This window comes from Temnothorax nylanderi, unplaced genomic scaffold (genome assembly GCF_030848795.1).
Source record: "Temnothorax nylanderi isolate EJ_2023f unplaced genomic scaffold, tnyl_v1.0 TNYL_tig0254_pilon, whole genome shotgun sequence".
NCBI classification, from domain to species: Eukaryota; Metazoa; Arthropoda; class Insecta; order Hymenoptera; family Formicidae; genus Temnothorax; species Temnothorax nylanderi.
This window is the reverse complement of record NW_027249316.1, coordinates 90829-115269: the sequence shown is the minus strand read 5'-3', so window position 1 is coordinate 115269 and position 24441 is coordinate 90829. Positions and strand designations below refer to the sequence as shown.

At 45.7% G+C, this 24441-nt stretch overlaps 1 protein-coding gene and 1 long non-coding RNA gene across 2 annotated transcripts in view; both read right to left on the bottom strand.

Annotated features, from left to right (window-relative positions):
- LOC139779989 (uncharacterized) overlaps positions 1-24441 on the bottom strand; it is a 235646-nt gene that overhangs the window by 131092 nt on the left and 80113 nt on the right. The gene's annotated exons all lie outside the window — the stretch shown is intronic.
- LOC139779984 (uncharacterized) lies at positions 7943-8805 on the bottom strand. The gene is made up of 3 exons (XR_011720068.1): positions 8563-8805; positions 8271-8438; positions 7943-8170 (listed from the first exon to the last, which is right to left on the bottom strand). It is a non-coding gene; the product is annotated as an uncharacterized lncRNA (long non-coding RNA).

Genomic DNA, 24441 nt, shown 5'->3' with positions numbered 1-24441 from the left:
ATATATAATATACTACGACATAATATGCGATGAAAGTCCAAGCAGAGGAAAAGATATCACGTCATCCGAAGTTCAAATGGCGTGTGCGCAAAACAGTGTTAAATACGCGTCGAAGTAAATCAACAACCAAAGTTCACGCATTTAAATATCATTTGCTCGTGTCATAATTCCAGAAAGCAAGCATTTCAGATCGTAAGTTTGAAGTGTAAAGAACTGTGTGTTGTACGCTGTCGTTTTGTGAACATGTAAGTGCATTTTTATTGTTAACTTTTATTGGTTTCTTACGCTTGTTACTTTTTCCTTTGATATTGAATATTTAATATAATTTTTTATTCAGCTCTTTACTCAATTCTTTGCCAGTCTCGCCAGTGACTATATAATCTTTTGGGAGAGGTGCACTTGGACACGGTACATTTGGACACCGTTCATTTGGACACGGTTCAATTGGACACGGTTCGTTTGGACACCGTGTATTTGGACACGGATCATCTGGACACCGTAAAAAATACGGCCTATGCAGTTGGACACCGTAAAAAATGGGGCTTGTACAGTTGGACACCAAAATGCGCGATCTGTGCAGATGGACACGAAAATGCGCGATTTGTGCAGTTGGACACCGAAATGCGCGTTCATGGGGGGTGCAGGGGGGCAAAGCCCCCCCCCCCGCTCACGCTTAAAGCGAGGTACATTTCCTACCCGGGCACGCCGAAGGCGTATCCTAGGGGGGTGCAGGGGTGAAGCCCCCCCCCCCGCCCACGCATGTACTTTGATATATTATATAGGATATATTGACGAGTAAGGATGCAATAATATTAACATAATTTATTATTAATTTGTCTATCATTTTCGTGTCCATCTGCACAGATCGCGCATTTCGGTGTCCAACTGCACAGGCCGCGCATTTTCGTGTCCATCTGCACAGGTCGCGCATTTCGGTGTCCAACTGCACAGGCCGCGCATTTTCGTGTCCATCTGCACAGGTCGCGCATTTCGGTGTCCAACTGCACAAGTCGCGCATTTTCGTGTCCATTTGCACAGATCGTGCATTTTGGTGTCCAACTGCACAGGCCGCATTTTTTACGGTGTCCAACTGCACAGGCCGTATTTTTTACGGTGTCCAGATAATCCGTGTCCAATAAACCGTATCCAAATACACGGTGTCCAAACGAACCGTGTCCAATTAAACCGTGTCCAAGTGAACCGTGTCCAATTGATCGTGTCCGAATGATCGTGTCTAAATGAACGGTGTCCAAATGTACCGTGTCCAAGTGTACCTCTCCCAAAAGATTATATAGTCACTGGCAAGAATGGCAAAGAATTGAGTAAGAACTAAATAAAAAATTATATTAAATATTCAATATCAAAGGAAAAAGTAACAAGCGTAAGAAACCAATAAAAGTTAACAATAAAAATGCACTTACATGTTCACAAAACGACAGCGTACAACACACAGTTCTTTACACTTCAAACTTACGATCTGAAATGCTTGCTTTCCGGAATTATGACACGAGCAAATGATATTCAAATGCGTGAACTTTGGTTGTTGATTTACTTCGACGCGTATTTAACACTGTTTTGCGCACACGCCATTTGAACTTCGGATGGCGTGATATCTTTTCCTCTGCTTGGACTTTCATCGTATATTATGTCGTAGTATATAGTATATATTGTAGTATGAGAAAATATGCACAAATGGAAATTATTATGCGTACAGCGCAACTGAACAGAAATAACGCAACCTACCTACAGCGCGACGCCTATACCATATATCATCTCGTCTTCCCAAAAATCGAATAATGGTATCATAATAAAAATATACATAGATGTATTTGGCATTCGATGCTCTTAAATTTTTGCGTTAAAAAAATTGTTATATTTTACAAAAGTAATAGGTGGGTGTGGGGTTAAATTAAAAAATTTGACATATTTGAAAAATGTGATTACGCCATTGTAAAGAGCACAAAAAACCATAAACCTTTTGTATAAAACCCTTCACGCCTTATATTTTCGAAGATATTCGCTAAAAATTATAAAATCCGTTATTTTCGAGGGGTTATCGCAACCCCTAAAGAGTCTAATATTTTTTTATGATCTACAACATATCCAAAGCCCATCCAAATCGGTGAGGGACACTTCCGACCGTTCCCTTAGTTGATATGGCACCGATCCTCATATGAGTACAGTTAATGTAGTCTTTCCCTGAAAGTAGCTTACTACCATCAGACACCCACTGGTATTGGTGTGGTGTACCTGCAGACTCCCTGAGTCCGCTGGTGGAGTTTTGTTTTCCACCGTTCTACGACAAGGTCCGTAGTGTTGTGCACAACTCTGTGATCTGTGAGTCTTCTTTCACATTTAGCCATTTCGTCTTTCGCAAATCAGCTAAGTCCTTGTTGACCCAGGGATGCTACTGCGTATCGAAGTCTATTCAGTCGTTGTAGTGGGGCCGTCCATCTTAGCGCTGATATCCCCAGTCTTTTACTTGTGCGTGGAAGTAAGCGTTCGCCACGTTATGGGGTAGGGCCAAACACCCCCTGACTGCAAATCTTATCGCCTTATCGGTCTTGTTCAAGGCTCCTATAGTAATCGCCCCTAACGCCAGTTGGTAATATAGTCTTGGTACGGTTATTGTTTTTAGGGTGAATATCCGCTGCTGTGGCTTGAGTGGCGCCTTGGATAGCCTGTCCAACAGAGGTCCCACTATTTCTGCCGGTCGACATCGGGTTCTTCCTTCTGGGGTGAAGACAATCTCCAGATAACGCCATGTATCCGATCTTGCCAGGTTGAGAAATGGTTGGTCATTACAGCTAAAGACCGTTTTCACATCGACTGCTGTTTTCTTGTCCTGCCCTGACGCTATTATGGGGTGGTCAGGCTTTTCCAATGTTGATGGACATTCCACCAGAAACCGTGTCACCTGATTTATCATACGTTGGAGGTTTATCGCGGTAGCGAAGAGTAGAAGGTCATCCGTGAAAACGGCGGCGTTTATTGGAGCGTCCCCCAATTGAGCTCCCACCTCCTCAGGCAACCGCTGAAGCATTTTGTGAGTGAGAATGTTGAATATTATTGGCGAGAGCGGGTCTCCCTGTCTAATTCCCCTAGTTGGATGAATGGGTCTCGATGTCCATTTTTCTCCCTCGATTTTTGTTGTGGCTTTTCTATATATTTGATCAAGGTATCTTATCATTGGCGGGGGCGATGTTTGAGAGTGTCGTCATTATTGCTGGGTGAGTGACAAAGTCAAAGGCCTTGCTGACATCAAGTGATGCTACATACAGCGGCTTAAATGTCTTGCGGTGGTATCTCAGCAGGGTGTTAGTAAGAATGTATTATCCACACACCCGTCTGTTGTTCGAAACGCTCTCTGCCTCGCGTCGATGTTGGCTGCCTGCTCCAGTCTTTTTGCCAGGATTTTATGCAATCCTCTCATTAAGGCCGATGGGATGGTGATTGGCTGAAAGTCTCCTAGATCCCTGGCATTTGGCTTTTTAGGCAGAAATATTGTTCTTGATTCGAGCAGACTTTCTTAAGTAAGTCTTCGCACTACATCAGTAAGTTATATATCCCGATTAATATAGACGGGGGCACGGCTCGAAGTATTCTCGTCGAGATTCCATCCGGCCCTACTGCTAATGAGATCTACACGCCCCCATTTTATATCCTCCTCCATTATGGGTGTCTATACTCCATCTAGTCTAGTAGATGCTTCCGCGGCAGGTGATACATTGGCCTCTATAGTCATTATCTTCGTCCAATATGGCTCCACTTCCCTGCTTGATTGTTTGATGGGGCCCATTTAGTCTAATATGGATGTTATACAACGTCTCCTATCTTTTATCCACATGGTCTGTGAGAAACCATATTCTGTACGTTTCGCCTTCCTTCGGCTGACCGGTGGAGGACTTCTTGTTTTTCTCGCTCTCTTTCTAGTTTCAAGAGGCGGCAGAAAGATATCTCTCAGATATAGAGACATTCTTTGCAGAGTTTCTCTGCTTGGAAGTCTTGCGTCCTTGGATGTTGCAAGGACTCAAGGAACTCGATGAAGACATCTGTTGAAGCCTCTTCGATTGTTGGAGTCATTGGGGGGAGGGTTTCTCAGGTATTCTTGGTATTGGGCCACCATGTCTTCGTGGTCCTGTCTCCTTCGTCTGGCCTTGATCGCCTCCAGCGATCTTTGTGGAAAATAGCAAAGGAGTTCCTGATTCAAGAACCTTGGGTTTGATTCTATTATAAGTGCCGCCTCCCTCCTGGGAATTAACGCTGCTTCCTCCGGTGTCCATCTTGCTTTGTCCATTGCGGGTTGGAGGCGGGCGTCATACCACTCCAAATGCATATAATTTGTAAACGAGGCAATTCCGGACATATGATTATATGAACTTTTTTTATTGTTTTTTTGGTTCTGAATCCACCCATAAAGTGCGTCCCACATATTTTGTAACACCTTGTATATATAGCGTATATCGCCGTAACCGATGCGTTTCTTGCATTGATCCACGTTACGTTACGCTACGTTACCATACGAGAGTCTTGTGCGGAGGCTCTTACTCCGAATTCTCTCGCTCCACCGTCTCAAACATCGATGACTCTCCTACTCCATACTCATCTCATTACTCTCTCTACTTCACACTCATCTCATTTACTCTCTCTACTCCACCCCGTTACTCATCCTTCTCAACCTCGTTACAGTACAGGTGTTAGGCAGCGGCGGCGCGGGCGCTTAGGTTAGGTGCCTTCTGCAATTAGCTGATCGCTGCATACGAGCTGCGTTCTAATATTCACTGCCAGCACAGAAAATCTGTACTTCATATTATACATTACAGATACTATAGATTTTCAGAACTGGCAATAACATTAGAAAACACAGCCACAATGGTACGTGCACACATATGCAAGCACGTCTGCCTCTCTTTCTCACTCACTTCACTCTCTTCATTCACGTACTTAAAAATCTGCAACTTTTATTAATAATACACAGTAAATTACAGTCGATAGCTATGCTTAGAGCAAGATGCACTGGTATCTTTTTTGAGTGTAGAAAGGTGTAAAGATGTATGCCATCTCTAGTCTTCCGACGCCTTACCTTCTCGCAAAACTGAAAAAGGATACCTGTGCAGTGTGCATCTTGCTATAAACATAGCGGTCGACAGGATTAATTGTGTTTTTGTTAATGAAAGTTGCACGTTTTTAAGTATGTAAATGAAAAGAGTGAAGTAAAGTGAAGTGGAGTGGAGTAGATTGATTTAAGAGAGAGGGAGAGAAGGAGGGGAAAGGGAGAGAGAGAGAGAGAGGGAGGGAGAGAGAGGGAGGGAGGGAGAGAGAGGAAGGGATGGGGAGGGAGAAGGAGGGGGGAGAGGGAGATGCTTGCATGTGCGTGCGCGTACCATTGTGGCTGTGTTTTTCAATGTTATTGCCAGTTCTGAAAATCTATGGTATGCGTAATATGAATAATAGGTTTCACAGGCACACACACAAAAAATGTTGGTTGTTCGCTAGACTACACCACCATACCTATATGTTTTCAGAATCGCTGAATCCGAATCCGTTGTCCGTTTAACCCATCACGTCAGGTTTCGTCCCTAACCTAAAAAAAATACCTCAGAATCGCTAAATTAGCGTTTTTAAAGCTGAACAGTGAACACTGGCGACTGAAATCTGTAGACAATAGACTACTTATGTTTTTATTAAATTTGAATTTCGAAGTCGAATCAATCTTAATAGGTTAAAATTCCTTTTCAACTCTAAATATATCACAATTCTCTATTCATTTTTTCCTATGGTATCTAACTCTTTTATTCTCAAAAGATCTATGGAGCGGGTTTTTTTTACGTTTGATTGCCTTTTGTACATTTGTTCTTTTCAAAGTCCAACAGTAGTCAGCCATCATATTTATACCCCATCTCCCTTGATAGCGATGCTCCATTACTTTTATATCTTGATGGAATCGTTCTCCTTGTTCTTCACTATAATCTCCTAAATTCATTGCGAAATAATCGAGATGAGAATTTAAAAAGTGCAGCTTCAGATTCATCAAACATCCTAATTTTCCAAAGTTTTCGACCAAAAAATACGAACAACCCATCTTATGGATGATCTTGATGAGAGATACTTAAGAATTTAGTAAAGAAGCTTGAAACTTGAAAATGGGATATCTTATTAGTTTTCGTTTATTTGGAATAAACCCATTACTCAAAGAGACTAAAGTTACGAAAGGGAGTCAAACGTAAAAGAATTTCGAGGTATTTTTTTAGGTTAGGAGCGAATGGTGACGTGATGGCGTTTAGCAGACAACCGATTCGGATTCAGCGATCCCAAAAACATATAAATATGGTGGTCATGCTTTATTTCTCAACATGAAAAGGGCCGTTTTAGCGATTCTGAGATATTTTTTGAGGTTAGGGACGAAACCTGACGTGATGGGGTAAAACGGACAACGGATTCGGATTCGGCGATCCCGAAAACATATAGGTATGGTGGTGTAGTCTAGCGAACAACCAACATTTTTTTTGTGTGCCTGTGTTTTCTATGCTGGCAGCGAATATTGGAACGCGACTCGTGTACAGCCATCAGCTTATTGCAACAGGCACCCGACGTAAGTGTCCGCGTCTAAAGTTGCGCTGCCCCTGCCTACCTCCTGTACCCGGTCAGTATTAAAGTAAATATTTCTTTTTATAACTTGAAAACTAAACTTCAGAGAAAATTTTGGAAAATGAAAAATTGTCTTAAAATTGAGTCAGGAATCTGAGATTTTAGGGGCAGTAAGATTGTTTAGAATCATGCGTACGTTACATTGCGTAAATGGGTTATACAAATGAGTAGACTATCTATAGGGGTTCTAACCCATGGAGTGTCTGTCGGGGGTCGTGGTGAGGAAGTGGAACGCGCGGGAAATGACGTAAGCGGTGGGCGAGGGGATGGCGTCAGCAGAGGGGCACCGCCCCACTTTCCACCCTAGGGAGGAAAGTAGTCGCGACGACGTACGATCACGCGTCTCGCGCGTGTCGGCCGACGTCGCGGCACCCTTCTGCCGACGCCATCCCCTCGCCCACCGCTCACGGCATTCCCTATGCGTTCCACTTCCTCACCCCGACCCCCGACAGACACTCCATGAGGTGGATATCAAGTCGGACACGGTGTGCACCTCGTGTAACGTTGAACGAATACATAAATACACTGTTGGAAAACGTAAAAAAAACTAAAACATGATTTTCACTCAAAAATTCATAATTCTTCCATTTTTATTTTATTTTAAGAGCTAGTCGTTTAGGCAACGCATGTAATTGTCGAACGTTATCGTTCTCGCAACGTTTCTCTTGATGACCTTTATTCTTTTCCTGTCGCCCTTTACCTCTACCCTTAAGGCATACATCTTCACCCTCAGTCCAACGAATTCCGTCATGACCGCGCCGTCGTTCTCGTCCTTCATCATCAAACTGGGTATCTTTGCGGTACGCGTTGTTCTCGGAATACCCGCTCGTGTCGAATCTCGCGATGTCGCGTTTCACATCCTCGTACGCGTCGTCGCACTTGAATAAAATATATGAGACTGTCCGTGTACATTATCTTACACCTTTCGCGACGCAGCGGCACCATGTAGTCCGCCATGATAATCGTAGACGCGCGTCTTGGATATCTCGAGAATGCACATGTCACCTCGAGCCTGCGCATCGACGGCGATCAGATCCTCCGCGAAGACGCTTCGACTGTGAAAATTCGTCGCTCTCGCGTATCGCTCTCGGGACGTTCGCGGGTCACGGGTTACGGTGGTCGCGATAGCGATGAAGCTTCTCGTCGATAACACCGGTTATCGCGCGCAACGAGGTCACGAGGCTGTTGACGGAAACGAAAGCAGATGAGAGAAAAAAAATACATATAAATAAACGTGTATATTTCGACGAATATATATATATATAGGGGAGACCGGGGCTAGACCGTTAGTTTTCTTTCGGTGCCGATTTTTAACAACAAAATAAATAATTGTAGTTAAATGTGGTATACCACTGTAAAGAGTGAACCCTTAGCTACAAAATTTATACAGGAAATTTTTATCTACGTCGCTTTGTTTAACCGGTATAGAGCAAAAACGACAACGGTGCAAAAATTGAAATCTCAAAAATGCCGGGGTTTAACCGTTACACTGCATTTTCAATACATATACGTACATCTAATCCTGAAAAATGATAGGATACATCTTAATAATTGTTTTTTAAGAGAAAAATATAAAAATTTATTTAAAATTTTTATGCGAAACGTTATTAAAAAATAGTTACGAGGGTTCCTCTTTCCGCAGAAGTCACTCGCCCGACTTGTTTCACTCCTCGACGTCCGATGACTCTATTCGGTGTCTGAATGGTTGTAATTCCCGTCTCATCCATATTCCATATGCAGTGAGCCTGGAAATGCCCGGAAATGCCTTGGAAATGCACCCGGACTGCTTACTGACGGATTAACCCCAAACACAAGTTTCAGGTTTGATCGCCCACGAAATATTAGACATCAACGATAATGAAAAAACTACACTGGATTCGTGTTCAGCATGCATTACTCTTTATAATCACGTACCTCGAGATTTGGAGAGCAAATATTATAGCAGATATTACAAAATTTCCACGCGCAGAAAATGTAACTTTCACCTTCCGAAAACACGTTTGCCCTCGTAAAAATCATAACACGGCAGGTAACCTGCCGAAACTCCGTTGGTCACATGGGTACCATAAGCAGCGTTTACAATGTTAATAGCGAGTTCGCACAATATACAGGTTCCGAGATATTTGATTTGGCGGATTTACCCCGTTAGCGGTCTAGCCCCGGTCTCTCTCTCCCCTATATATATATATATATATAGCGGATATATATATAGGAGGAAACATTGGTCCTTCGAGCCGGATTCGGAGCGAACAAACGGACACGAAAGGAACGGACGTTCACAACTCGAAAGATTCGAGACGTCAGGACACGGCCAATAGACGGCTATATTCTACGTGTAGCGCCCAACCCGTCTACTCAACGCGAGGAGACGCAGGTCGACAGTCCGGCACCACGAGAACACGCGATCTGTAATATGTAATGTGACGCAAGCATACGCTTTCTCGCTCATACAGACTACAGTCAGACTCCAGCCAACACGCTCTTCGCGCGTGAAACAAGTCTCTCTGTCGCACGCACTATTTGCGATCAGCTGTGTATAAGACGTCGACCCAACAGTAACGCGCGGTCGTTCCCGCCCCACCACGCTTTGGCTGCGACAAACCCAGGAGCGTACGGTTCAACGCACAACGTGACGAGAGCTATACAGTTATAAGGAGATAATCTCTCACTCAAATTCAATAAAAGGCTCGCGATTACGTTGTTCGACCGCAAGAACGAGGTACGAAATTCACCATGGAATCGATGGAGGAGCTATTGGCCGCGCAGACCAGCACACAGACGTTAATCATCCGGATCCTGACGAATTTCAACAAGCTCGCCAAGGCGAAGAAAACCGTGCCTGCCGTTCGCAGCCGTATCAATAGTCTCAAAGGGTACTGGGACGTCATTCAGGTCAATCATGCGAAGCTTTGCGCCCTTGCGGACGAGGGGATACGCCAGAAGAAAGAATACTTCCAAAAAGATGAGTTTTTATCCATTAGCGACTCCGTTGAGGAGATCATGGACGTGTTGTTAGAATATCTTGAACGTTTGCAACCGGAAACCGCGCAGACTAATTTTGACGGTTCTATTATATCGCATGAGGCGAGATCTTCGATAGTTCAATTACCACGAATTGATATTCCTAAATTCTCGGGAGAGCTCACGAAGTGGGAGAACTTTCGTGACGTTTTTGAATCGTTAGTCGCGAATAGAACCGACTTAACGAATGTACAAAAATTACATTACCTTAAGGCGAACTTAAGCGGAGCCGCGAGTTTAATTTTGTCGAACACTCACGTCACCGACGCTAATTATAATACCGCGTGGGAATTGTTACGAAAGCGTTATGATAACCCGCGAGCTATCGTAAATGCGCATCTCCAGGCGTTCATGGATATCCCTTGTGTGAGCGCCCATTCCGTGAGTGATTTAGAGAACTTGCGAGACAAGACTAACGATATTTATACGGCATTGTTAAATTTGAAACGACCCGTCAATCAATGGGAAGATTTAATGCTATTTGTTGCTGTCTCAAAACTTGATAAGGACACTCGGCGCGACTGGGAGCTCTCACTGGGAGATGCGGGAGAAATTCCAAGTATCGAGGAACTTGACGCCTTTCTCACTTCGCGAATTCGGGCACTCAAGGCCGTTCATGGTAGTAGTCAAAATTCGAATAAGTCCGCAAATAAAACAAGTAACGTTAAGGCGCATCAAGTTTCTACGAATAACGGAAAGTGCTTGACATGCGAAGGTAATCACCCCTTAAATCATTGCAAAACGTTTCTCAATCAATCCGTTCCACAGCGAGTCGAGGTTTTAAAGAAACATAAGTGCTGCTTTAATTGTTTACGCCAAGGACATTTACCTTGGACTTGTAAAAGTAAGAATGTTTGCACGCTTTGCAAGCGAAAACATCATACTCTAATACATCGCGAGAAAGACGCTGAAACGAATGAGACTCCTGCATCGACCAGTAAAGACGAACAGAACGCTGTTACCACGTCGAATTTGACCTCCACTCAGGAGGAACGGTCAAATGAAGGAGTAGTTTCTAGTAATAATTTCTCGAATACGACAGTCAACACTACATTACTACCTACCGCGTCCGTTCTACTCAAGAATAAATCCGGACGATCCGTACGCATTAGGGCCTTACTTGACCAAGGATCACAAGCCTCTTTTGTAACCGAGTCGGTTGTACAACTTCTTGGCGCGGAACGAGAACGCGTATCGATTCAGGTTTCCGGTATAGGGGGATCTAAGGCCGGGAGTAGTAAAAGCATTGCATCCTTTACAGTGGAGCCATGTTCTCAGGGAGGTCCTGTCCTACCTTTCAAAGCTTTCGTCCTGCCAAAACTAACTAATTATTTACCTCAACCTACTATGCTGGATGAAACGTGCCGGTATCTGAGCTCTTTAGACCTTGCAGATTCGGAACCTTCTAATGAAAAGGGTATCGATCTGCTTATAGGTACAGATTATTATGGAGCCGTACTGCGTGACGGGTTAATCCACGGACCACCAGGGGGTCCCATAGCGCAACTCACCATATTTGGATGGGTTGTATCAGGGCCAATCCAAGATACCTCGCAAACTGTTAATAACTATCGCATAAATGTTAATCATGGCGTCGCTTCAGACTCCTTACATGAATCACTGCGTAGTTTTTGGGAACTTGAGGAGGTTCCTTGCGGCAATTTGCTCTCGGAGGAGGACATTCGGTGTGAGGCACATTTCGTCAACACGCACTCTCGCCTGCCCGACGGACGATACGTCGTCCGATTACCCTTCAAAACGGACCCTCCAATTCCCATTGGTGACACCGAACAGGTAGCCAAACGTATCTTCATCTCTAATGAAGCTAGAGTATCCCGACAGCCTGACCTTGCTAAGGCCTATTGCGACTTCATGAGAGACTACGAAGCTCTTAATCACATGAAAAAAGCGCCTCCGTTCGAGACTACTAGGCAGAAGGTGTATCTTCCTCATCACGCCACAATTAAAGAAACTAGCCAAACGACGAAGGTTCGCGTCGTATTTAATGCCTCCAAATGTTCTTCGAATACTACGTCACTAAATGACTTCCTAATGGTTGGCCCTAAATTACAAGCCAATCTCTTTGCGGTAATTCTGAGGTGGCGGAGCCACAGATATGTCTACACTACAGACATAGAAAAAATGTTCCGTCAAATTCGTGTTCATCCCGAAGATGTCGAATATCAGTGTATATTCTGGCGAGCTCATCCCAATGCAGAACTGATTGCGTATTGGCTGCTAACGGTGACCTACGGGACTGGTCGGCCCCCTTTCTAGCAAACCGCTCCGTGAAGCAGCTTGCAAAGGATGAGGGAGAGAAGTTTCCTCTAGCCGTCCCTATTCTCGAGGAGGAGACATATGTAGATGACATCATGTTTGGCGCTGAGGATCTCATTCTTCTTAAACAAACGCGTGATCAGCTAATTCAGCTCCTCAAGGCGGGTGGTTTTCGTCCGTATAAATGGGCCAGTAATGACCCTCGTTTATTGCAGGATATACCGGAAGCCGACCACGGATTGGCTGTCGACAAACATTTAGGTGACGATTCAAGCCTACGAGTACTAGGTATTGTGTGGAATCCTAACACGGACTCATTCCAGATCCACACGCATCCCACTACGGACTTGCAATTTACCAAGCGTTCATTCCTCTCCTTACTGTCTCGAGTCTTTGATCCTCTGGGGTGGGTAGCGCCAGTAACTATCACGGCTAAGATAATTATGCAGTCGTTATGGCTAAGAAAAATTGAGTGGGACGAACCACTTCCGAACGATTTATTGCAACGTTGTCTAGGTTACCAAGCACAACTCGCGGATTTGAGCAAGATTTCGATCCCTCGGTGGACAGGACAGGACAGTGAAGTCCAAGACATTGAGATCCATGGGTTTTCCGACGCTTCAAATTCCGCATATGCCGCTGTCGTTTACCTTAGAGTAGCTTCGATGGGGTCCGTGCGCATATCCATTCTATATGCCAAAACAAAGGTAGCGCCGCTGAAGGTGCAGAGCGTGCCTAGGTTAGAACTCCTTGCAGCAGCTCTACTTGCACGCTCGATCAAGTTTGCGCGAGAGTCCATGAAATTAGTCAACATACCCGAGTTTTGTTGGACAGACTCAGAAGTCGTGCGGGCATGGCTCAATGCCACACCGGGACGCTGGAAACCCTTTGTCGCTAACCGCGTCTCCGAAATCCACTCAACCCTACCGCTCGCGACGTGGCGACACGTTCCCACTCAACTTAACCCCGCGGATTGTGCATCCAGAGGAATCTCGGCCGATGAGTTGATATCGCACAAGCTGTGGTGGACGGGCCCACCATGGTTACAAGGTCCGAGAGAGGAATGGCCCCTAAATAAAACCCTAAGTCATACTGACACCAACCTTGAGCAACGGGCAGCTCACGTCCACACGGGTCAAACACGCGATGAGTGGAACCTCCTTGCAGACGTCTCGTCGTGGCCCAAACTGTTGAGAATCACGGCTTACATACACAGATTCCTGTTTAACGTTAGACACCCCCTGACTAAAAAGCAGGAGTCATTCCTTTCAGCGTCCGAGATAAAGCAAGCAAAGATCACGTGCATTAGGACAGTTCAAAAGTCATACTTCGATAAAGAGATCCTTGCCTTAAAGGACGGTAAACAATTAAAGTCGAGCTGCTCAATTATCGCGTTAAATCCTTACTTGGATACAGACGGCGTCTTGCGTGTAGGAGGACGAATACGCCGCGCTAACATAAGTGAATCCGAGAGATTTCCGATAATTCTACCAAAGTCTAGGATCTCTGAGTTAATTGTACGCCACACTCATGTTATCGCGTTACACGGCGGGCTTCAACTGACCCTGCGCCTATTGCGAGAACAATACTGGATACTCCGGGCGCGTAACCTTGTTAAAGCCTGTATTTCGAAGTGCGTCACGTGTGTACGTCACCAGGCGATTATGTCGCATCAACGTATGGGCGACCTACCCGAAGTTCGCGTAAAACCGGCCCGTGCCTTTACTAATACCGGAATAGATTACGCGGGTCCTTTCTTTATCCGATCGGCGAAAGGAAGAGGCCACAAAACGCATAAAGCATACTGCGTACTGTTCGTATGCTTAGCGACTCGTGCGATTCACCTCGAGGTCGCGGATGATTATACTTCCGACGGGTTCCTAGCGGCCTTTAATAGATTTACGGCCCGCAGAGGCCTACCTGCCATAATTTATAGCGATAATGGAACCAACTTCCAAGGTGCCGACAAGGAATTGACTAGGCGTATCCGCGAGATCTTACGAGATCCGGACATACAAAATCATTTCGCGTCTGACGAAATCTCCTGGAACTTTATACCTCCAGCAGCCCCTCAATTCGGAGGACTCTGGGAGGCTGGCGTAAAAAGTGTAAAATTCCATTTGAAAAGAATACTGGGAGATTTCACTCCTACATTTGCTGAATTCACTACTTTACTCTGTAATATAGAGTGTATCTTGAACTCTCGTCCGATTGCACCATTGTACGACGACCCCGAGAGTTTTGACACGTTAACCCCGGGCCACTTCCTAGCCGGATCGTACCTAAAAGCGGTTCCCTCCCCTAGCGTTGGGGATATAAATCTCAACAGACTATCTCGATGGCAGACGGTGCAACGACTACAGGAACGCTTTTGGAAGATCTGGTCATCGGATTATTTAAATTCTCTGCAGCAAAGGAAAAAATGGCAAACTCGTCAAATCAACCTCAAGATCGGTGACCTGGTGCTATTACGCAATCCTAGTCTCCCGCCAACTAAATGGAATATTGGTCGCGTACTCCAATGTCATACCGGAGATGACGATTTAGTACGCGTTGTTACCATCAAGACGGCCAGATCCACCCTCAAGCGACCTGTAACGCAACTGTGCAAACTGCCCGTTGAATCTGATAATGACGAACCTCCTAAACGTTAAACCGCTCTAACCAAATGTACTCGTCGTTCATGAAAACAGAACGAGGCGGGTGGAATGTTACGGAATGCTCCCCTAATTGATTTGCACGGTTTAACCGATTCTAGAAATATAAACGATTCTAGAAATACACGATTCTAGAAGTATTTGGAAGCGCTCTGTGACATCCCACTCTCGGTACCCCTCGACCTCTCACCGACGCACCTGCTCGCATGTGTTGGAACGTAAACACATTGTTTCGATGTCCTTATATGGGCATAACATGAACACTCTTAATCTAATTGGTTCTAACACATAACTTCGACACAAGTATATGTGAGGTGAGAGGTGGGGTACTCGAGGTCCTCCCGACCTAAAGTCAGTCTGAACACAGAGCGAAATAAAGTCACACGTGCAGATCGCGAATCTCGTTACAGCAAGTTGTAGAGACAAAAACTAAGACTGTAAATATAAGTGTAATAAAGTGTCCTGTAAAGTGTCTAATTATTGTTCGAGTGTCTCTCGACCCTCCGAAGAGTGCATCCTTTCCACGATGAACCAGCAATCATAATTCGAGGAAACATCTCGTACCGAAAAGATCAGACACATCTTGTATCAAAGTTTCCGAAAGACATTGAAGAAGTGAAAACTTTCACGGATAAAGAAAAGAGAGAAAAAATAATATTATTTTATTTTATTTTATTTTATTTTTATAAATTTAAAGATTTTAAAATTTAAAAATATACTTTTTTACAGAAACAATGAGACCACCAGTTACCAGTTACGATGAGAACCGTTAGAGGCTGACGGGGTCCTTCCAGAACTCTACGACGGCGACGACGGCGATTTTAACCCATACCGAATGCTCAACAGATATTACTGCGTCATCGGAATGGAGCCGTTGTACGTATTGGGGGTGTTCCCGCGCGAGCGATTGTGCCGACAGTGTTATCCGCTTCGTAATCGCCCAGTGTCGGGTTATGTATTTAAGCGGTCTTGGCATGCGATAATGACGGAGCTGCACGGACTTGAAATTACCAAAAAATAGAGTGCAGTGAATGCGGAAAACCTATTTGTAAAATTAGACCAGCGAATCAATGTCGGCAAATGGTCAGATTATGAACCAGTATTTAAAAGATTCGACAGAATCTCCAGAAATTATAAAGTACAGTTGTATAATGATGAGTAAGTTATTTTTAACATATAAAAAATATGTAAAGTGATTGAAACATAAAATACACATAAAGTATTTAAAATATATGTTATTAGTTTTTTCCCATTTCTTTCACTAATATTAAAATTATTTATTAAATTAAAGTACATTTAAAAAATATCTCGACTGTGGTAAATAAAATCGTCCTTTCTATAATACGATAAAATAAAGGGAGATACGTATAAAATTTCTCGAGAAACACACACAGCGTTACAGAGTGTCGAGACGCGCGCGACGTTCCGCACACCAATCATGTAACTTGCACACGTTCTCCATGGCACAGTTCTTCGCGTGGCGTCCGCAGAGGAAAGATCGGATCGCACCGAGGGTCTCCAGTCGGCCGATGTCCTCGTATTCGATGTCCATCGACTCGATTTTAGCGTTGAACTCACCGACGGCGTCGCCGAGAATCTCCTGCAGCCATGCTTTCTTTCAGCGTCTTTCACGTAGACGAGCTTGAGCGTCTCGCAGTTCAGCCCGTCGCACACGGCGCGTCGGATGATCGTTCTTGCCCGAACGTAATTCACGTCTCCATCGTTCCATTTCAAACCATGATGATTCGCCGTCAACCAACACGCCCGCGATTTTTCCGCTCTTGTTAGAAGATCCCACGCTAATGGCGCGCGAAACACGTGGTGAATCAGTTCCTTCTTTAACTGCGAACTTATCGCGGATAACGAATCCTTGCAGATCTACGAATATCTCTACGTCGCGGTCGGCGGACATCGTCTCTATGTTGAAAGATTTTGTATCGCAAGTGTCGGCAACGGAACGGACGGTCGTTAACCCCCCCCCCTTCTGTTTAAACTTGTCGCTCATCGCGATTCTTTTTGCTTCACGCGCTTTTACGGACTATGTTGGTCAACGGATTGTACTCGATCACGCGATCGTGGATGATGAGATAGTAGGCCGTTGTATTGGAATCTATATTGCGTTTGCAATCGAACTCTATACGAACGTCCACGGTGGCGCTTTTGACGGATTCGTTCTGACGAGAACAGTCGATCACCACGAACGGACACCATTTGTCGAATTCTTTCATCGTTAGGAGCGCGTTCTCGCGCTCGCATCCGTAATACGACTTTCGAAATTTCGCGTACATCTCGTACATATGGCCGTTCTATGCTTCTCAAAATCCAAGTTCATATTGTCGTAGGGATAAAAATCCGAATTTAGGTACAGTTTTACGTTGGTGAGATTACCGTCATCGAACTCGGAGGCGTGTTTCAATAAGTTGTTGGACCTCCCGGTTTTCAGCGCGAAAATGACGTTTCTCAAGCTGCGTCGCTACTTTCACGGCCCACGAATGTTTGTTCGTGGTCTGCAGCAAAGAGTACTCGTACAGATTCCACAAGCGGAAGCCCATACTCAGATATCGTCCGCTCTCCAACGTTCGTAAAAGGGACAATTTATTGACGTCGTTTAGCACCACGTGCGGCATTCGCCATTGCACTTTCAACAGAGTAATCCTAGGATTTTTGTGTCGTTCCGGTTTCGTGATGATGCAATTGGTGTCGTTTCGCCAACGTATCACAATTAGTTTGTTCGGGAAGTCGAACCTACGCCTCGCGCGCCTGACAATGCACGCCCGGCCACCCCGCGCTTATCAGGTGCCGCGATCTGCCGCGGAGCGTCGCCGGCCCATGTACATTTGCTCGTACTTAAAGTACGATCATGCAGCAACTTAAGGCGGGCCGCGCGACGCCCTAATTCGCATCTCTTCGCTGTACTCCACGTCTGCCGTGTAGAGGAACGCGTTGAGTGGATCGAAACCACCAGCGTTGAGTGAGATATCATCTCCTCCGCTTTATAATAATCAAGCGTCGAGCGACCTTTCCTCCGCTTAACAGCAGATTCCCACTGTCCCTATCTACTATCTAGCGAAACCACTGCCAAGGGAACGGGCTTGGAAAAATTAGCGGGAAAAGAAGACCCTGTTGAGCTTGACTCTAGTCTGGCACTGTAAGGAGACATGAGAGGTGTAGCATAAGTGGGAGATGGCAACATCGCCGGTGAAATACCACTACTTTCATCGTTTCCTTACTTACTCGGTTAGGCGGAGCGCGTGCCCCGAGGGCTTCGTGCCCCGGCGGTCACGGTGTTCTAGTGCTAAGCGTGTCAGAGTGGCGTGAGGTCTCGCGGCCGATCGCCGTTAATACTCCCGCGTGATCCGATTCGAGGACACTGCCAGGCGGGGAGTTTGACTGCGGGGGAGAAGCTGCGTTATTCTTTGACAGATGTACCGCCCCAGTCAAACTCCCCGCCTGGCAGTGTCCTCGAATCGGATCACGCGGGAGTATTAACGGCAATTGGCCGCGAGGCCTCACGCCACTCTGACACGCTTGGCTCTAGAACACCGTGACCGCCGGGGCACGAAGCCCTCGGGGCACGCGCTCCGCCTAACCGAGTAAGTAAGGAAACGATGAAAGCGTCGAGCGACTTTCCTCCGTTGAATTGCTTCAGGTTTTGGCTACAATGGAGACTGCTGCTCCCTCGAGACCGGAGACCCCACCTGGCCCCGGTACTCTTGAGGTGGAGGCGCCAGGCGGCTCCACTCCAACCATTCGAAAGGGAAGACGGTGCAGGAAAAGGCCGAGAAATAGAAGGAGAAGGAAGCCCTTTCCCTGCCAGCCAGTGTCACAGGAGCTGCACGTGAAGAGGCCAGAGCCCGTTAGGAAGCCCCCCTCCTCGCCAGCCAGTGCCGCAGGAGCGGCACGAGGAGAGGCCTGCACCACCTGAGGAGCGCACTCCTGTCCCGCCGGAGCGGCCCACAAAAAGGCAGGAGCCTTCCAAGGGCCAGACGTTGTTTCCGTGGAAACTCATTCCACTGGAGCTCCCGGAAGCGCGTCTGATCAGGCCCGCCGGACTGCGGCTCGCCAAGAGGGATTGCCGCATATCGAGGCCTCCAGCGCTTCATCTGATACGGATTACGCGGACTCGGACTTCGGCCACTCAGACCGTGGGCACACGAGCCCTCCTGGCCCCTTGGTCACCACCAGAGCCTCCGGAGCAGCCGACAGACAAGCCGCCTATCACCCCGGGGTCGAAGATAGACCTCAATAACAACGAGGAGCCATCCAAGCCCCCCCTTGTGAATAAAGCCGTCCAAAACCTCAAATTTTGAACAGTACATTCAGTGAATAGTACTTACATTTTTTGATTAGGCGCCTTCAAGGCGCCGCCTAAGACAATCCAAACACAACATGTACATATAGAAGTTAAAGAATATATTGGTTATTAATGAAATCTGTCTCGATGACTTGATACCACCTGCCTGATCCTATTGCGACTCCACTATATCGAACAGAGTTCGTGTTGCGCGTTTATCACCACGCGATTGTAATCCTCGCAAAAACCTAGGAGTACGTTAAGGGGTACTCAGAAATTGAAATCGCCGATTTTGAATCTCGAACGAGGTCCGACGTTATCCTCGATCACAGTCCATCCCGCGTTTTGCAGCTTTCTGCTTCTCTCGACGGTCAGCGACACGAAATTCTTGATCGAACTGGTTATTCCGACGTTTCTGTTCCTGTCGATCTCCACGCCGTTGAGTTCGTATCGAATTTCGTCAAACATAAACGCCACGCAATTGTTGTCCATCGTCGTATCCAAATTCGTTTCCGGAACGTCGTCGTCAGAGAGTACCCCCTCGATGTACAGAAAACTTTCGCAGGGTAGAGAGTACAGATCCTGCTGCTGTATCGGTATTCGTATTTCGTCGCTGTGTCTGTGTTGTATTGGCATATGGATTGTAAGTGTAAGTCTCGATCTTGATGATGCGATCGTCGAAGATCGGCTCACCTCCAATACTCAGGATGTCGGCCATGATCGTTCCTCACGACGAATCCTAGAAATCGTAGAAAAATGACGTTCGCGGCGCTTAGTCCGTTTTTCCCCTCTTCTCTCTCTGTCTACACGTTCCTTTCGTCGGAGCGTCGAACGATAACGTTCGCGGGGCAACGGCGGATGTGGCTCTCGCGAACGACTCGTTCAAAACGAGCATCTTTTGCGCGCGCACATATCCGTCCTCGATTTTTTCTTTTATCTTCTACGCCGCACGTGTAGTCGAACCGTTATCTCCTCCCCGCGAAAGTCGATCAATCGTCCGATTTGACGACGCGCAACGTTATATCGGTGACACTCCGCGCGATGACCGGAAGGTAATTGATCTGCATCGGAGTCTCCGACAGCTTATATCCCGATGGAACGTTCGACGCGAATTCGTGTATCGTACGTGCACGTACATGTAATCTCTCTTCTTCTTGCTTATACCGTGCGAAGAAATCGTACGTTTCTTGCGGAGGATAGCCGTTCTCAGGTATCTACCTATAGCGTCCAGTTCGTATGATCCTTCGGGAATAGCGATCACGTCGTCGATGTCGAAGTAAAATCTATTGTTCGTGGAGTCAATGTTCGGTATCGTGTTGTACATCTCGAAATTCGCGAGACCTATCTCGAATTCGCCGTCGCTCAGATCCAGAGCGGGAAAGTAGCTGGTTGAGAGGACGCTGCTTCTTCCGGTTAGCGAGAGAGTCAGCGACATAGCGAGATTGTTTCTCTCTCAGAGACGTTTCCAGTCGACCTCTCGGAGGAACCGCAAACACAATTGACCGCAGATGCTCTGATCGAACGTCTGATACGAACGACGGTTGTACACGATATTCGCGTCACTCCCGAGATATCGTTTGAGTTCCCTCGGGGGTCGAAGATTTCCAAAACTGTCAAAGTAGATCGCGTTGTTTCCCCTCTTTGCATAGGCGACCAGTGCGTACCCGAGCCCTCCTCGTCGTCGAGATTCACGATTCCGCTCTCGTCGCGACGCACCTTCGTCGGTAACGCGTCGCGCATGAACACGCCCCTAAAGAAAGGTATGCGCGAAAGGCGAGCCGACCGATTCAATTGCTCGTTTGTCGTGACGCCGAACGGCGACAAATCGAGTGTCAGCGTCTTTTTCGGTAAATTTTTTTTTACCCGTTCTCGTCCTGCTTGTCACGCCGCTACCGCGTTTGTATGGCGCGAGATACAGTCCGCGACCCTCCAACGCGCGATTGTGACGTTGCAGTTCCTCGAGCTGACGTCGAGCGGCCTTACCGTCGTTCACCGCCTTGGCCACGCCAGCCGCTCCACCGATCAGGGATCCGAGCGCTCCCAATATCGGTAGAAAAGGTAGGAGGCCCCCGCGTTTCGCCACCGGGAGAATTTTCTTCCTCGTTACCGCTCTCCTATTCTTTTTTCTCATACCCATGCCCAATTTTGTTTTTGCTTTCATGGCAGCCCATACGGCGGTCGCGGCGGCTCTCTCGCCAAGGGTTGTGCCGCTTGCCGTGATACGCTCGCGCGCCTTTTCAGCTAGCGCTCGATCGGCGACGTGTCGATCGGCGAGATCGCCGCTTCGCGAGTAAGCGATATCGTGCTCGCGACACGCCTCGTCCAACGGATTGATACCTCGATCACCGCGCGCTAGTCGCTTGGCGAAACGAGTACCCGGCCCGCAGAATTGATAGCCGAGTATGTGTAATTCGACGGGAAGCGCGTTTATCGCTCTGTCGAAGAAGCCGCTGCAGACGCTTCGTGCCGCTGTGTGCGACATGCACCGCAATCCCTTATGAGCGGACGGTCTATGTGCGTTCTTTACCACGGACGATTGTAATGTTCTAAACATGGACGACAGTCCCGTACGTCGGGATCCGTCCTCAGATGAACGGGCAATTTGTCCCACAGTCGATCGAGGTAGTCGGAAAAGTTGCGCAACAGAAGGATCTTCGGCACGAATTGCAGTTGCTCGGCGGACAGATCGAGAATATCGCGTTTATCCGTCAGTAAAGGAAACATCGCGATCACTGGGGGCGTAAACCGATCTAACGTACGTTTAAATAGGGCAAGTGTGCGCGCACGCGCGTAACAATGCGATTCGTGAGACAACCGTCGGCAATAGGAGTGTCGAATCTCGATTGCAAGACGCGACTGACGTCGGGTTTAACGTCGAAAGAGACGCGTCGACATGGCCCTCTGTCACCGATCGCGATACGTTGCGTCATCTGCGGCCCTTCCAACTGCAGTAAGACAAACGTGTTGATAAGCCTACTGGAAAGTCCGCACGGTCTGCGTTTCGAGAACGTATACGTGTACACGAAATCCCTGCATCAGCCAAAGTATCGTTACCTCGAGACACTGCTCGAATCGATGGACGAGATCGGTTATCGCGCGTTCTCCAACAATCGCGACGTCGTGCCGCCGAGCGTGAGGCGCTCCCCGATTCGATATTCGTGTTCGACGACGTAGCCTGCGACAAGCAGGACGCAATCAGGTAGTACTTTGCCATGGGTCAACATTCGAACATCGATTGTTTCTACCTCTGTCAAACGTAGGCCAAGATACCGAAGCACCTGATACGCGACAACGCGAATCTGTTGATCCTGTTTAGACAAGACGGGACTAATCTGAGACACATGTACGACAATCACGTGAGCCCCGATATGTCGTATGAAGATTTCTGCGCGTTGTGTCGCGAGTGTTGGCGGCACAGGTACGGTTTCGTGGTGATAGATAGAGCTCTCAAAAACCGGGTAACCGGTTAAACGATTAACCGGTTAATAACGATTACGACGGTTCAAAACCGGTTTTGCGGTTTTTACGGTTACGGTTACCCGTATTGAACGATTAATAGAAATTTAGTAGAAATTCAAACAATGAATAATTTTTTCCCAAAGTGAATAACTTTTTATTTCTCTTTAAAAGTATTTCATTGAAAGATTTAAAAACACATCGTAATCATAATTTTTTATTAGACAAATTACATATAATGAAACAAAATGAACATAAATGAACATAATGTATACATAACATTCTTTCTGTTTATAAAGGGATAACTTTAAATAAAATATATCCAAAATAATATACATATATCTATCACAATCAAAAACTAACAAAATTATAAATTACGAATATTATCAGCAATATGAAAAATATGCACTTTCAAAAGAACGAACAAAATCTAAACCAGCAATAATCAAACTTATTTCGTGAAATCAGTCTTATTAATTAGTCTTATTAAGTAATTTTTTATTTTGATATATAAAAGTTAGCAAGTTAACATTTTCCGGTGATAAGCAACTTCTCTTACACGTAACAATGTTGCCAGCTGTCGAAAATGTCCTCTCTGATGCAGCTGATGTAGCTGGTATGCTTAAGTATTTCCTAGCTAGTTTGAAAATTACTGGAAACTTATCACAATGAGTTCTCCACCATAGCAATGAATCCAAATTGTGTCCAATTTGTGATTCAGATACATACAAATCAAACTGAGATTGTGCATTGTTAATGGAATCTGACTGGAATAAAAAATCTAATGCCGTTTCTTTGGTTATTTCGTTAGAATCAACATCCATAGGTTCATCATCGTGAATTAAACTTTTGACGTGCTCGATAATATCCCGCCTCATTATTTCAACATCTAAAGATTTATACCTAGGATCTAGAAAACTAGAAATTTGCGCAGCTGAAATGGGTTTCGGTCCTTCATCAGCATCAATAACAAAATCGACTTCAAGTTCAAACCTTGATTTCAGTGACGAACAGGCTGTGATTTTGAATTGTCTTACGTTTTGACTATCACTTGGCAAAATAAGCATATGCTTCGTTATAATACTATTAATAATGGGCCTTACGCTAGACAATGTTGGTATCTCTTCGCTGCAAAATATTGTGGTGGCTATTTGAAATGGTTTTAAAATTGTGACCATTTCTTTCATTTGAGACCATTCTTCTGACGTAATTTCTAATTTTTGAGCTAAAGCCTTTGTTGTTATTTCAGAATCAGTCAGCACAAGGGAAATCGCTTGTCGATTTCGTAGGAGACTTTCACACATTTCCAATTTCGAATTCCACCTTGTCTCACAACTTTGTACTAATCGTTCTGAATTTTGTTGCAACTGTGTCTGCCTTTGACATAAAGCTTTACTAGCTACATTAGATTTATGAAAATGGGTTGTAATGGAACGACCTTTTGTGCATAAATCATTATATGCCGGAACAGCTTTCAGAGCATCTTTTACACAAAGTTGCAAAAGGTGAGCATTGCATCGGATGCTATAAGGGATTGTGTTCATAAGATTTCCAGCTGAAATCATAGCACTTGCACTATCGTGTACTACAGCTATTACTTTATCCCTTAAGTTCCATTCTCTGATCACAGATTGGACTGTTTCAGCTATGTTCACTGCTGTAGCACGGCCGTCAAGCAATTCATTGCATAAGGTCACACGTTGCATTCTACCTTGTTTATGGAAATACTGTGCTTCAACAGAAATGTATGTATGTTGAACCCTTGATGACCATTCATCAATACTTAAAGATACATAGTCAACTTTTTCAAAGTTTTTCATAATTTCTTGTTTCATTTCATCGCGAAGTAACTGTAAGCGAGTACGGACGGTAGTCGCACATGGCACCTTGAATCCAGGTTCTAATACATGCATGAAGTCGAGAAAACCTCGAGAGGATACAAATGAAAGAGGCAATAATGTAGTTCCAATCATGCGTATGAGACTTTGGCAAATGAATTCCTGCCTTTCTGAACTACAATAACTATCTCCCTCACATCTTCTTCTGCGTTTTCTAGGAGTAAAATTAGATTGAGATGACTGTTCTGCG